Below are 12,987 nucleotides of genomic sequence, written 5' to 3'. Positions count from 1 at the left end.
CTTGAGCTCTTTCAAAAATGTCTGAGTTGAAGACATTTGTTTATATTCCTTACCTAAAGGGTACTTTCCTCTCTTCACAATGTAACTAGGTCCTTTAGTCAAAATGTCACACACCGGCCTGTCAACAAATCGTGAAATAGGTAAGTTTCCTCTGAAGGTCATGCATACAATTGCTCATCAAAGAATCATACCAAAGGTCTTGTAGCTTTACCACTTCTGTTTGCTCATTTTGCATTTTTTTTTTCCTTTCCTTTTTTCCTACCATCCTCCTGACGGGTTTTCTTCACCCCCTTCGTCCTTGCACTACTCTGAAATTCTTATTCTTTTGAATCGTAAAATGTGCTCATCTAATTAACCTCTAGTGCATTCACTATGTTAGATAGATGAATTAAAAAAAATCCCTAGGGGCCTGGGTGTCTCTGTTTTCTCCTTGCTTAAGGAGGACCTGGGTGGAGGGGGAATGGGGGGAAGGGAAGGTGGAAAAGGGGAAGGATGCAGGGAACTCTCAAAAAAGAAAACTAAAAACAACTTCAGCAAATGCTAGGACCTTAAAAAAAAAAGACATGATGAAACAGCTGTAAATTTTCACTGGCAATCTAGATGGGAAATTTCAGCCACAATTTTATCTCGTTATTCAGGGCAAGGTGTAGGTTGCAGAGGGGCCTATTAAGATATAAATTTTTATAAGGTCTTTTAATGGTATTAACTTCACCTATTATACCTGAATGTAGATTTCTCTCCAATGAAGCCTTCCGTGTAGGCATCCTACATTAAGGCCTTTTTGTTATCCTACCCAAACAGCCTGCCAACGTGCCTCAGATCCAACTACTGAACAAAGGAATTGCTTCCAGCGTGTCCTTTGTCCCTGGAAACCAAGTTTAAAATCTCACCAGTTACCTTTGGGTAGTAACATGCTACTTGTCTGCAGTGGCACGAATCCATTAAACAATAAAATATATGGCTGGTTCTGATAGTGCAGGCCTCTGAGTAACTGGGGTTAGAAAATGGATGTAGTCCGAGGAAGTCATGCAAAAATGTCAATGAGATTACTATAATAGATGGTGATAAATTTTGCTTACTTCACAGTTTTTCTGGTCTTGAAGAAATCTCACCCAAATCCAAAGTTCTGAGCATATGTTGTGGATAAAGAGATCGGAAAACTGAAGGAGTTTCCTAGAAAAGGGTAATGCTATTCCATGAACTCTATGTGTTTTTCACTAGCCTTAAATGGACTATTAAGTGAGTCTTTAAGAAAATCTAAAAAAATAGTTACATTGGATCTGTACATTTAAAAAAGATTTTGAAAAAGCACGATGCCTTAAAAAAAAAAAAGGAAGGGATTTGTTCCTGGTAGACTCACTACTCTACTTTGTGGTTGTTTTAGTTTGTTTTTCTTCTGTTGTAGGCACTGAAGGTGATGCCCAACCTTTCATAGAGACACCCAGAGTCATCCCAAGGTGATGTTTTCTCAATGCAGAGTTATTTACCTGGCTTTTCCACCAGCTCCTTTGCATTAGTTTTAGATGGTACAATTTTTTTAAATTAATTTATTTATTTTGAGAGAGAGAGAGAGAGAGAGGCAGGGAGAGAGAGAATCCCAAGCTGGCTCCATGCTCAGGGTGGACCCAGATTTGGAGCTCGATCTTACGACTGTGAGATCACCACCTGAGCTGATATCAAGAGTCGGTTGCTTAACCCACTGAGCCACCGAGGTGCCCCTTGATGGCATGATTTTAGTCTTTGTTTTTCAATTGAAAAAGGCTGTATATACTCCATCATTATTATTTTTTTTAATTTTCAAAATTTTTTATTTGAGAGAGAGAGAGAGAGAGTACATGTGTGAGTTGGGGAAAGGGGCAGAGGGAGAGAGAGAATCCCATGCTCAGAGCCCTATGTGAGGTTTGATCCCACGATGCTAGGATCATGACCTGAGTCAAAATCAAGAGTTGGACACTCAACCAGCTGATCCATCCATGCGCCCCCCATCATTATTTTCAATACCTGCATATTATTCCATTGTTTGGAAGCACTATATTTTATTTAATCAATCCCCATGGTTAGATATTTAAGTAGTCACTGATTTTTCAACATTACAACCATCCCTGAGTTAAACATCTTTATTCAAACATATAATAATGTCTCAAATTATTTCTTTAGGAAATATTTCTAGAAACAGAATTTCTTGGTGAAAGAAAATACATACTTTTAAGTCTTTTGATGCATCAAATGTCCACCAATCATAAATTCACCAGTAGTGTATTAGACTGCCCATTTTCTCATGTCTTCATAAATACTGGGTATTAAAAAAAATCTTTACCCACTTGATAACTTTCATTTGATTTGCATTTCTCTAATTATTAGTGAGATTAAATTTGTTTTACTTGTTTAGAACATGGAATGCTCTATAAGCAATAGCACACAGGCCAAATCTGGCTCATGGCCCATTTTTTTATGCAGACTTTTGTTAAGAATGATTTTTTTACATTTAAAAGAAAAATCTTTATTTATTTCTTTTGTGTGTGAGAGAGAGAAAGCTCAAGCTGGGGAGGGACAGAGAGAGAGGGAGACAGAGAATCCCAAGCAGGCTCTGCACTGGTAGTGCAGAGCTTGATGTGGGGCTTGAACCCACAAACCATGAGATCATGACCTGAGCCAAAACCAAGAGCTGGATGCTTAACCAACTGAGTCCCCCAGGCACCCCTGTTTTTTACATTTTTAAAAGGTTGTAAACAAACAAAGAAGAAAGAATTTTATATCTACAAGGAATTATGTAGCCTTAAGGATGGAATATTTATCATTTAGCCCTTTATGGAAAATGTTTAAGACACCTTGGCCAGAGTGAAATAATAATAATAATACCATCCAACATTATTAATCTCTATGATATAGACACAATGCTGAAGATATTACATGTGGTGTTTATTTAATCTCCACATCAACCCTCAAGGTAGATATTCCTTTATGACTATTTTAAAGCTGAACAAGCTCAGGGAGGTTAAGTAACTTATCCAATATCTCACAGTAGGATGTGGATCTGGAATTCTAACTCAGCTGTCTCCAAAGTCTGTGCATTTAACTATTATGCTAAATCACACATGATTTGGTTACATTTATACATCAATTTTGAGAAACCTGAAATCTCTCCAATATTGAGGTTTTATATTAGATATATGATGTCTCAAGGTATTCACACCTTCTTTTATATTCCTTAGTGAATTTTATATATTTTTTCCATAAAATACTACATATCTTAAATATTTTCCCCTAAGTATTTTATATTTTGGCTTTTTTTGGTGAATGGAATCATTTTCCATTTCCAGATTCCCAAAGGCTATTATCTAGGAAAGGAATTGAGTTACATAGGTTAATTTTATAACTAGTCATATTTGTGAACTTCCCTACTAGTTGTAGTTAGATTTCATCTGTTTCCTTTTATGTTGTTCAGGTAGACAGTTGTCATGATAGCTTTGCTACCTCATCTCTAACATTCATAATATTTTTCCCAGCTTAACAATTCACTGCTGGTACTTCCAAAATGATGTTGGTAGGCATCCTTGTATTATTCTGCTTCTAATAGGAAGGACTACTGCCTAACATTCAGCAGGATCCTGGATGTTGGTTTGTGGTAGATTTTCACATTTAATTCTCAATCGATTATTCAGTTCATTTATGGTAAGAAACTTGTCATATTCTTATTTTACTAAGGCTTTTTATTCTGAATTTTTGTAGAATTTTATTAAATTTATTAAAATTTGCAGAATTTGTGTGCATATACTGACATGATCATATAATTTTTATCCATTGGCATATTAATATGATGAATTCTATTGCTAGATTCCTAAGATCAAACCATCTTTGCATTCTGGAAATAATCCTTACTTGGTCACAGTATTCTAAAATTTTAAAATATTGCTGGATTTGATTTGTTAATTTTTTAAAGGGTATTCCTAAATGAGTTGGCTTTATCATTTTATTTCCCTGATATTTTCTCCATTGGGTAATCTGTTGAAAAATGTTTTCATATTTTTTCAAAGTGTCTTTTTAAATGCAGGCAGGAATGATTTGTCCCTTGAATGGATAATCAGTTGAACTTATCTATTTAAAAAAAAGAGCTCAGTGCCATTTTGAGGGGTAGTTCTTTGATAACTATTCTAATTTCTCCCATTCCATGGATCAGGTAGCATTTTGAGCCAGTTCTGGTGATTTAAATTTTCATGATTTATCAAAAAATTGCCTAAAGTTTTTATTTATAATCTTTAAAATATTTTATAAATGATTGTAACTCCAGTGTTGTGCTTAATGTTTTACATATGTTATTTGTTTTTAGTATTACCAGAATTTTTCTAATTAAGTCATATTTTCAAAGAATCAAATCTTGGTGTTATTTAAAACTTTATTGCTTTTCTACATTCCAATTAATTCCTTTCATGCTGTTATTTTTATAATGTCACATCCTTTCTTTGGCTTCTTTTGTTTTGTTTTCTAGTTTTCTGATTTAATTGCATAGTTCTTTTATTTTCATTCTTGCTTATTTAATGATAGAAATATTTAAGATTTTGAATTTTCTTCTGATGCGTACTTTGTTAGCCACATCCATGTTTTTACAGGTAGTATTATCATTGGAATTAATTTCCAATTATTTTAATTTTTCTCTGAGAATTCTTTAGAAGACTGTTTCTTATTTTCATGAACTTGTATCCTTGTTTCTTGTATCCTCACATGATGGAAGTGGGGAGTGGGGGTTAGTGGTCTCTCTCAAGCCTCTTTTATAAAGGCACTAATCCCATTCTTGAAGGCTCCATCATTAGTCACTTCCTAAAGGCTCCACCTCTCAATACTATTACTTTGGGCATTAAGACTTCAATATATTAATTTTGGGATGACATAGACCATAGCAATTACAAAGCTAACCCCCCAAATAAAGGTTGCTAACATTACCTAATATCTATTTGCATTCAAATTTCACCAGTTCACCAAAAGAAATCTTTTTACAATTTGTTTGCTTAAATCTGGATCCAAGTAAGTGGTACACACAGGGTTTGGCTGATATGTCTCTCCCTATCTCTCTCTTTTTAATCTCTAAGTGTCACTTTGTTCTTTTCCATGCCATTTATTTGTGAAGAAAACCTGACCATTTACCCTGTAGAGTATCCCACAATTTGCATTTGGCTGGTTGCTTCCTTGTAGTGTCAGTTAGCCTGCTTTTTTATTCCTCTTATTTAAGATGAAGACTTTTTTTTTATATACATACATTTTTTTTTTAAGATTTTGGGGCACCTGAGTGGCCAGTTAGTGGAGCATTTGACTCTTGGTTTCGGCTCAGGTCATGATCTCATGGTTTGTGAGTTTGAGTAGCCGTGCTGGTGGTGTGGAACTTGCTTGGGATTCTCTCTCTCGCCCCCTCTCTCTGCACATCTCCCACTCGTGCATGCACTCTCTCTTCCTCTCTCAAATAAATAAAATTGAAAAAAAAGATTTTATCTTTAAGTAATCTCTACCCCCAATGTGAGGCTCAAACTCACAACCCCAAGATCAAGAGTCGCCCATTCCACCTGATTGTGCCAGTAAGGCACCCCTAATAAGCAAGACAATTAAAGCAAGTTTTATACTGGTTTACACATCATGAAACTGTGACTCAGAGAATTTAAGTAACTTATAGTTGGTGGAGCTGGCATTTAAGTGCTCATCTGACTAATTTTAACGTTCAGACTCATTCTACTACACAGTGCTACGGAAGTAGAGAAACTTAAGAAGGGAAATGAGGGTGTAGAAAGGAAGAAGTGGAGGTTAGAAAAGGCTGCATATTTTGCTTTCCATCATGCACTTTTCTTCACGGTAGTGTGAAGTGAGGAGAATGTAGAATACCTCAGGCGTCTGCTGTCCATTTGTATTTTTTTGTTACACATTCATAAATATCCAGAATTCAGAAGCTCTTTAGGTCCCTTGAAAATGATTCCTTGACACTAAAAGAATTGATTGCAATGTAAATTGTGCTGAAGGTGCTGTTATGGAGGTGGCACAAGGTAGAACATTCCCATCCTGTGCTAGGGCTGCCATAACAAGCACCGCGATCTGGACATCTCAAACTGGAGAAATTTGTTGTCTCCAGTTACAGAAGCCAGAAATCCAAGATCAAAGTGTTAGTAGAGTTGGTTTCCTTATGAAGACTGTGAGTGAAGGATCTGTAGTTGGCCATCCTCATGTACACTCACGGCATTCTCTCTTTATGCATTTTTGTGTCCAAATTTCTCTTTTTTATAAGGATAACAGTAATATTGGATTAGGGTCCACCCTAATGACTTCATTTTAGCTTTATTTCTCCTGTGAAGACCCTACTTCCAAAAAAGGTTACATTGTTATGTATTGGGGTTGAGGAGTTCAATACGAATTTGGGGGTGGGGGCACTGTTCAGCCCATAACAACATATAACACAGCACATAGCTCCATAGAGCTTGTGTATTTCCCCCTGGTCTTTCTAGCCTTGCTGCTACCCTTCCCCATGAAACACCAAGTTCTGTTATGAATGCATTTCTCTTCTTGTTCCTGCAAGAAGTTCCACATAGTTTTCTCTGTTCCAGGTCCCAGATACTGTCTCTGACGTGGGCTTTCAAAACATTCAACCTATGAAGAATCCTCCTTGGGTAGATATTCATTTTAGCCTCTGGCTGAGCAAGAAACACCTGACAATACCAGCCTTTAAAAATTCAAATAAATAAAAAACATAGATTGAGAACAAGTTCAGGGAATACTTATATTTGAAAGTATTTTATGAGTTGAAAAAATCCTTCTCAGTTGTTATGAACTGTGGTTTAATCAATGAACTTCCATGAACTACGATTTTATCAGTGTTAGATTTCTTTTTTATTTCTGTAGGTTTTGTTTTACTTCTTAAATGTAGTTCTTGGCAATATCATTCATGTTCAGGTGCTTCTACTAACTATTTTAATTCTGATCTGTATAAAACTGATAAGTAGAGAAATTTACTGTTCTATTTCAGTAAACCATGACTATAATCCAAACCATACAGTACTAAATTTATACTACTTCTAAGTGTATCTCAACTCCACACGTAATTCTTTGAAGATGGTAAATAAACATTTAGAACATTGAATCAAAACATTGAAAATAAAGATGGTAAATCACACCCTATGAAAGGAATATACTCACAAATGATCTAATATAATATAAAATATCAAAGTATTTTAGAGTGAGTTATACAACTTTTAAATTAGAATGATTTGCCTTCTTAATTTGGATTTACTTAGGCTGCTATTTCCTGAGTTCATGCTGGTGGATATCCAGGAAAGGGGGTTGATTCAGAAGTGGGTCAGTTTTTAGGTATATACAAGGCAAAAATTAAAATGAATGCTATAAGTGTCCCACAAATTGGATAATCTGCATAAATAATTTAAAGTTGTCTGAAGTTAGAATTAGTGAAATCTAGTGACCTATAGGAAAATTCCACATAATTTGTCAAGGAGAAAAAAATCTGTGAACCCAAGGAAATCAACCATTTTTGATCTGTTATTTTCTCTCAGGAAACCTTGCACATCGATGAAGTCCCAGTTAAAAACATCACTCTAGGAATAAAGCTCCTCCATTATCTTGAGCTCTGCCACTATCTTACATGTCAATACTCAGACCAGAAACCTTTTTCTAAGGTTGATGGATGCACTGTGTCTCAGTGTGTATGTGCCTATAGTTAGATTTTGCTTTTAAAAAGGAGCCATTAACCATGCCTATTTCAAAGTGTTTTTCCTTTTTTTATCAACCCAATCAAGCTAATGTTTAACTATTTCACAACATCTACTACCATAAAATGTAGCAAAGGTAAATAAACCAGAATTCTCTTTAGCACACGACTTTTATTTTGAGTGGTGTGGAAAGCAACTGTAGTCTGTTCAGACAAGTAAACTATTAGAGAGGGTAATTTTTCGCCAAGTCTGATAACTCAGAGGACTGCAATCTGAGGTCTAGAAAACTGCAGTTGGGGTCTTGAGATTACACATCTCTAAAGCTAGTCATCTGGACTCTATGAAATTGCAATATTATACCATTTTCTATCTACAAAGACAACATTTCATATGGATTATAGTAATTTTTATGATTGAAAGAAATCTGTTATTTTGAATGCAAAAAGGAAACTATTAAAAGGCAAATAGAACAAAAAAGTTTATAATAGATTTTTTAAGTTAAAAATAGGTCATACTATTTCTTTGACCTAGGTTTGTAATTTTAAGAAGCACTTCTTAAACAGAGAGCAAACTTTTGCCTGGGTAGTCTAAGTGAAATGTACAGAATTCTATGATGGCAGGGATTTTGTTTTGTTAATAACTAATATATAATGACAGATAATTTGGGGCTTTCCTTAGTGTTATGAAAATTACATAGCATGATATGGTGGGGACTAACTGGGGACCACTGTGGCTCAGGTGGTCTGGAAAGTTCTCTCTGAAAAGATAACAGTACATTCAGGGCTTAGTCATGAGAATGAAACAATGATGTGAAGATATGGAGGAAGACCCTTTTAAGAAGGACCAAGAGTGAAAGCATTCCGAGATGGGGATGAACTTGGACTCTGCAAAGGAGAAAAGAAAGACCAATGTGTCAGTCAACTGGTGCATACTTGGAGGAGGACTCAAGAGAGAAAGGCAGACTCTCAGTAAATGGCTGTTGCTGGGCTCACTGATGCTACGGTCCTGGGCACAGGACTTAATGTTACACTGCCATAGATTACTCATCTGTAAATGGCAATAATTGATAGCCATCAAAATAGCTCTTTTGGGCAATGATTACATATAAAGGGCACGTGCTGGATACAAAGTAAATCTTCCATAAATGCCAGCTTTCATTTTAGGCATGTTATTTTCAGGCAATCAAATTTTTAATGAACGCTGTTAGTGCCAAGTGCTAAGCCACGAAGAGAAGTGAATGGGATAATTTTTGCTTAATAATGTTTATAATTTTCTTGGGGGTATAAAATACATTTCCAGGACATATAGTATCAAGCAAAACATAACAAAAGTGCAAAGAAAGCAGGGGGAGGTCAAGACAAGTAGAGATAATCTTGACGCGATAAAAGAAAATTTATGGAAAACGTATAATTGAACTGGCCTTAAAGACGGAGTAAGACTTCTTCAAAAGGCCTTCCAGGAAGATGTTATGGAACAGGAAGAAGCATAGCGGTGAGACTAGGAATGGCCCCTTCAAGGCGCTATAGGGCAGGGGCTGGGCTGTTCCCATTAGTAGAAGCATGTTACAGAGACTGGGAACAACTGGCCAGATATGTAGCTAGGGAAATCAATGGTGAAAGAAACCAGGAAACTGGAACATTGAAAGTGAGGAAGTGGAGTCTGAAGTTGAAGCAGTGGAATTTCCCTAGTACCAGGAAGATCTACAAAGAGTAATCAAAAGGAAAGAGTCATCCGAGTGGATTATTTGCTGCTTGATGAGGTAAAAAGGATTTGTTAGGGTAAGAGCCACGAGCCTACAATGGAAGATGTAGGTATGAAAGGTAACGTGAAGTGGTCAACATTTATTTAGGAGCAGAATTTTAATTTTGACATATAGCTACCACGAGCGAAAGGTTATTGTTTCAAGAACTAGACTAACAGCTATACATTTGTCAACTCTATTAATCTAATGACCTAGAGACCATTATTCAGGTTTTACAGATAAACTAAGGGTGGTTACGGGATTTTCTTTTCTTTCTATCTTTTTTTTTTTTTTTAATATAATGGTGGGGTTACTTCCCCATTGCTAATAGTTACTTACCTCTGGCTCCTAGAATAGACCAAAATGCTTCTTTGACCTCCAGAATCTTAGATTAAGATGGCTTTTGGGAGGTTAAAGATAGGATACAGAAGTCACAACCACAACAAGAGCGCTGGGCAATTTTGTAGTAGCCCTGTCCCTGTGGCAATTGATCAGTTTTTCCTTCTGGAGCTCCTCTCTTCTGACTGGTGGCTCTGAGGAAAGAATAGCACTGAGAGGTGGTATCAAGGGATGCGGCTTGCTGAGCTTTTTAAAATTACTTTTGTTGTTGAGGCTTAAGTACATATATATATATATATATGCATTAAACGTTTATTTATTTTTGAGACACAGAGAGAGACAGAACATGAGCAGGGGAGGGGCAGAGAGAGGGAGACACAGAATCCAAAGCAGGCTCCAGGCTCCGAGCTGTCAGCACAGAGCCTGATGCGGGGCTTGAACCTACCAACCGTGAGACCATGACCTGAGCCGAAGTGGACACTTAACTAACGTAGTCACCCAGGTGCCCCTGGTGAGATGTGGCTTTAATCAGCTCCTCGAGAAGAGAAACTGAGCAGCCTCCCACCAGGGCCTCAAGAGTAGGTCAAGACAACATTAAAAACAAAAACAAAAACAAAACTGTATTACAACTAGCGTACTACACAGTGCGGTTCTCATGTACATCTGGAACACTTTTTACCCCAGGCCAACGTGAGGGTTCTCTTGCCTTCCAGCTGATTCTCCTTTGAGTAGAATTTCTTTTGGCAGGCATCTAATATGGATATGCTGTGGTGGTCATGGATAATTCTAGGGTAGGCATTCTCGCTGGTTTGGCTCTTTTGGCTTGATCCACTCAAAGCAGAGCCTCTGACGTTTCCAGAACAAACACTAATTGAGTGATAAATTATGGGGTGTCACTGACAGTAGGGCACTATGCTAGGCACTCTGAAAAAGCAAAGACGGTCTTTAAGAATCTTATACACTTAAACAGCTGAGAATCGTGGCTAGTCAAATTACTCAAAGGGCAAGGAGACACTACTGTGATGTTCATTGCCTGAGAATATCCCTCAAAAGATAATCTGAATCCTATATGTTCCTCATTCTCTTTTTCTCTTTCTGCTCCATTTGCTAGAACCTTTGCCTGTCCTTTTATTTTCATTAACTCCTATCTGCTCTCCATTACAACTTTGTCTAGCCCTGACTCTGTTAGTAAGCTTGTTTCTTAGTACTGAATTTAGGGAGTAAGTTTTCTATCTTAGGTATTAATTTTAAACTTGGAGGCAAGTCGAACACATTAAACTTCTTTCAAAGAAAACTTGAATTCAGTTAATTGACAGACCCTTTTTCTGTCCATTGAACTTTGATTAAAAAAATGCTTTCTTATCACTTACTAACATTATTTGAAGTTTAATTTCCAGGTATTTTATCTTTTATTTTCAATTAGTTATGTCTAATAAACCCAATCATAGACACATAGACATACATAGAAATCCCAGGAGTGTTAAACTAAATTTGTAATTTTTCTGGGCATTCAGCCCAGCTTGATTTAACTTTTTAAAATTCTCATTGTGTCCTAGATCTTGCTTTAAAATAGGCGATTTATAATTACTAATTAGGCAGAATAAGAAGATAAGAAAGGTGATTAGCCCAGGAAAGCTTTAGTTTTTTTTTTCAAAGAAAGATTGAAATCCTAGCAATAGATATATGTAATGTAAACACTTTCCTATATAGTAAAAGCTTGTTTCCCCTCCAGTAGTCCAGATTCTCTTCATTATTACAAATGAATTAACCCTGTCAGAAAATCCAATCATCTTATTAGCTTCCTAAATTTTATCTCCCTTTATTTTCTGCTGATCTCTTTTCTTGAGCAGTGAATTAGTTCTAACAGACTTACATCTAATTCATGTTGTTTAGCACTTTTATCAGAGTGTTCCCATAAAGTCAGACATGTTTTTCCAGGAGAAAATGGGTATTCCACCAATTTCTTTACTGAAGATAGAGAAGGTATCTCCTGAAGCCTGAAAGGATGTTTTTCTCTGAAAACAATTCCTCAAGTCTTGCTTAATTTTAGGCTTAAAGTTCATATAGTTTCTTACAGTAATTAGAAGGAGTGTGCTGTGAAAAGTTTTTACAAAAGCTCTGACTTGTAAAATATGTTGATTTCCATGGTGTAAATACCCCCACCATGCCTAATTTCAAGGCACTAACGTGAAATCACTAAATGCAGAGTGTGAAAGAGATGTGTCACAGCACATCATTACATACTATTCCCACCATACATATATGATGGACGACCTCAAGAGAATGGAAATAGTAAAATCTAGTAAAAGTACTAGGAACTGATAAGCTTTGGTTATTTAGTAAGATTGCTCTAATTGGGAATGTACGCACTTCAATTTTTCATGATGGCTATGTTTAACAACCATTCAAAAAATGCCTGAAAAATTAACAATCGAATCTGTGAGCTGATGGGAGCCAGCTTCAGCACACCATTGAATCAGACTGTTAAAATATTTAAATGATTCCAGATACAGAAATGAAAAATCTGTAATTTATAATAAAACAGGGTCTTTGCAGATGTGATTAAGTGAAGGATTTGGGGTGGGGAGATTCTCCTGTATTATCAGGATGGGCCCTAAAAGCAATTCACATATATCCTTATAGGAAGTAGATAGAGGAAGATTTCAACAGAAGAGGGAAAAGCGATGTGAAGACAGAGGCAGAAATTGGAAATATGCAGCCACAAGCCAAGGGTTGCCAGAAGACACTGGAAGCTGGAAGAGGTAAAGGATGGATTCTCCCCTAGAGCTTCTCTAGAAGAAGCAGACCTCTGTGGACACCTTGATTCCAGCTCAGTGGTACTAATTTAGGACTTGGCCTGGACAACTATAAGAGAATACATTTCTATTGTTTTAAGCAGCCAAGTTTTTGGTGATTTGTTACAGCAGCTACAGGAAACTAATACAAGCACGAAGACTAAGAAATGACGGTGGGGGTGAGGTGGGGTGGGTGCCTGGGTGGCTCAGTTGGTTAAGCATCAGACTCTTGATTATGGTTCAGGTCATGATCTCACAGTTTATGAGACTGAGCCCCACATCAGACTCTGGGCTGACAGTGCAGAGCCTGCTTGGGATTCTCTCTCTCTGCCCTGTACCTTGCTCGTGTGCTCTCTCTCTCTCTCTCTCAATAAATAAATAAACATAAAAAAAAAAAAGAAATGACTGGGAACCAAGG

Source organism: Panthera uncia, assembly GCF_023721935.1.
Source record: "Panthera uncia isolate 11264 chromosome A1 unlocalized genomic scaffold, Puncia_PCG_1.0 HiC_scaffold_16, whole genome shotgun sequence".
NCBI lineage: Eukaryota > Metazoa > Chordata > Mammalia > Carnivora > Felidae > Panthera > Panthera uncia.
This window is presented reverse-complemented; position numbering follows the sequence as displayed.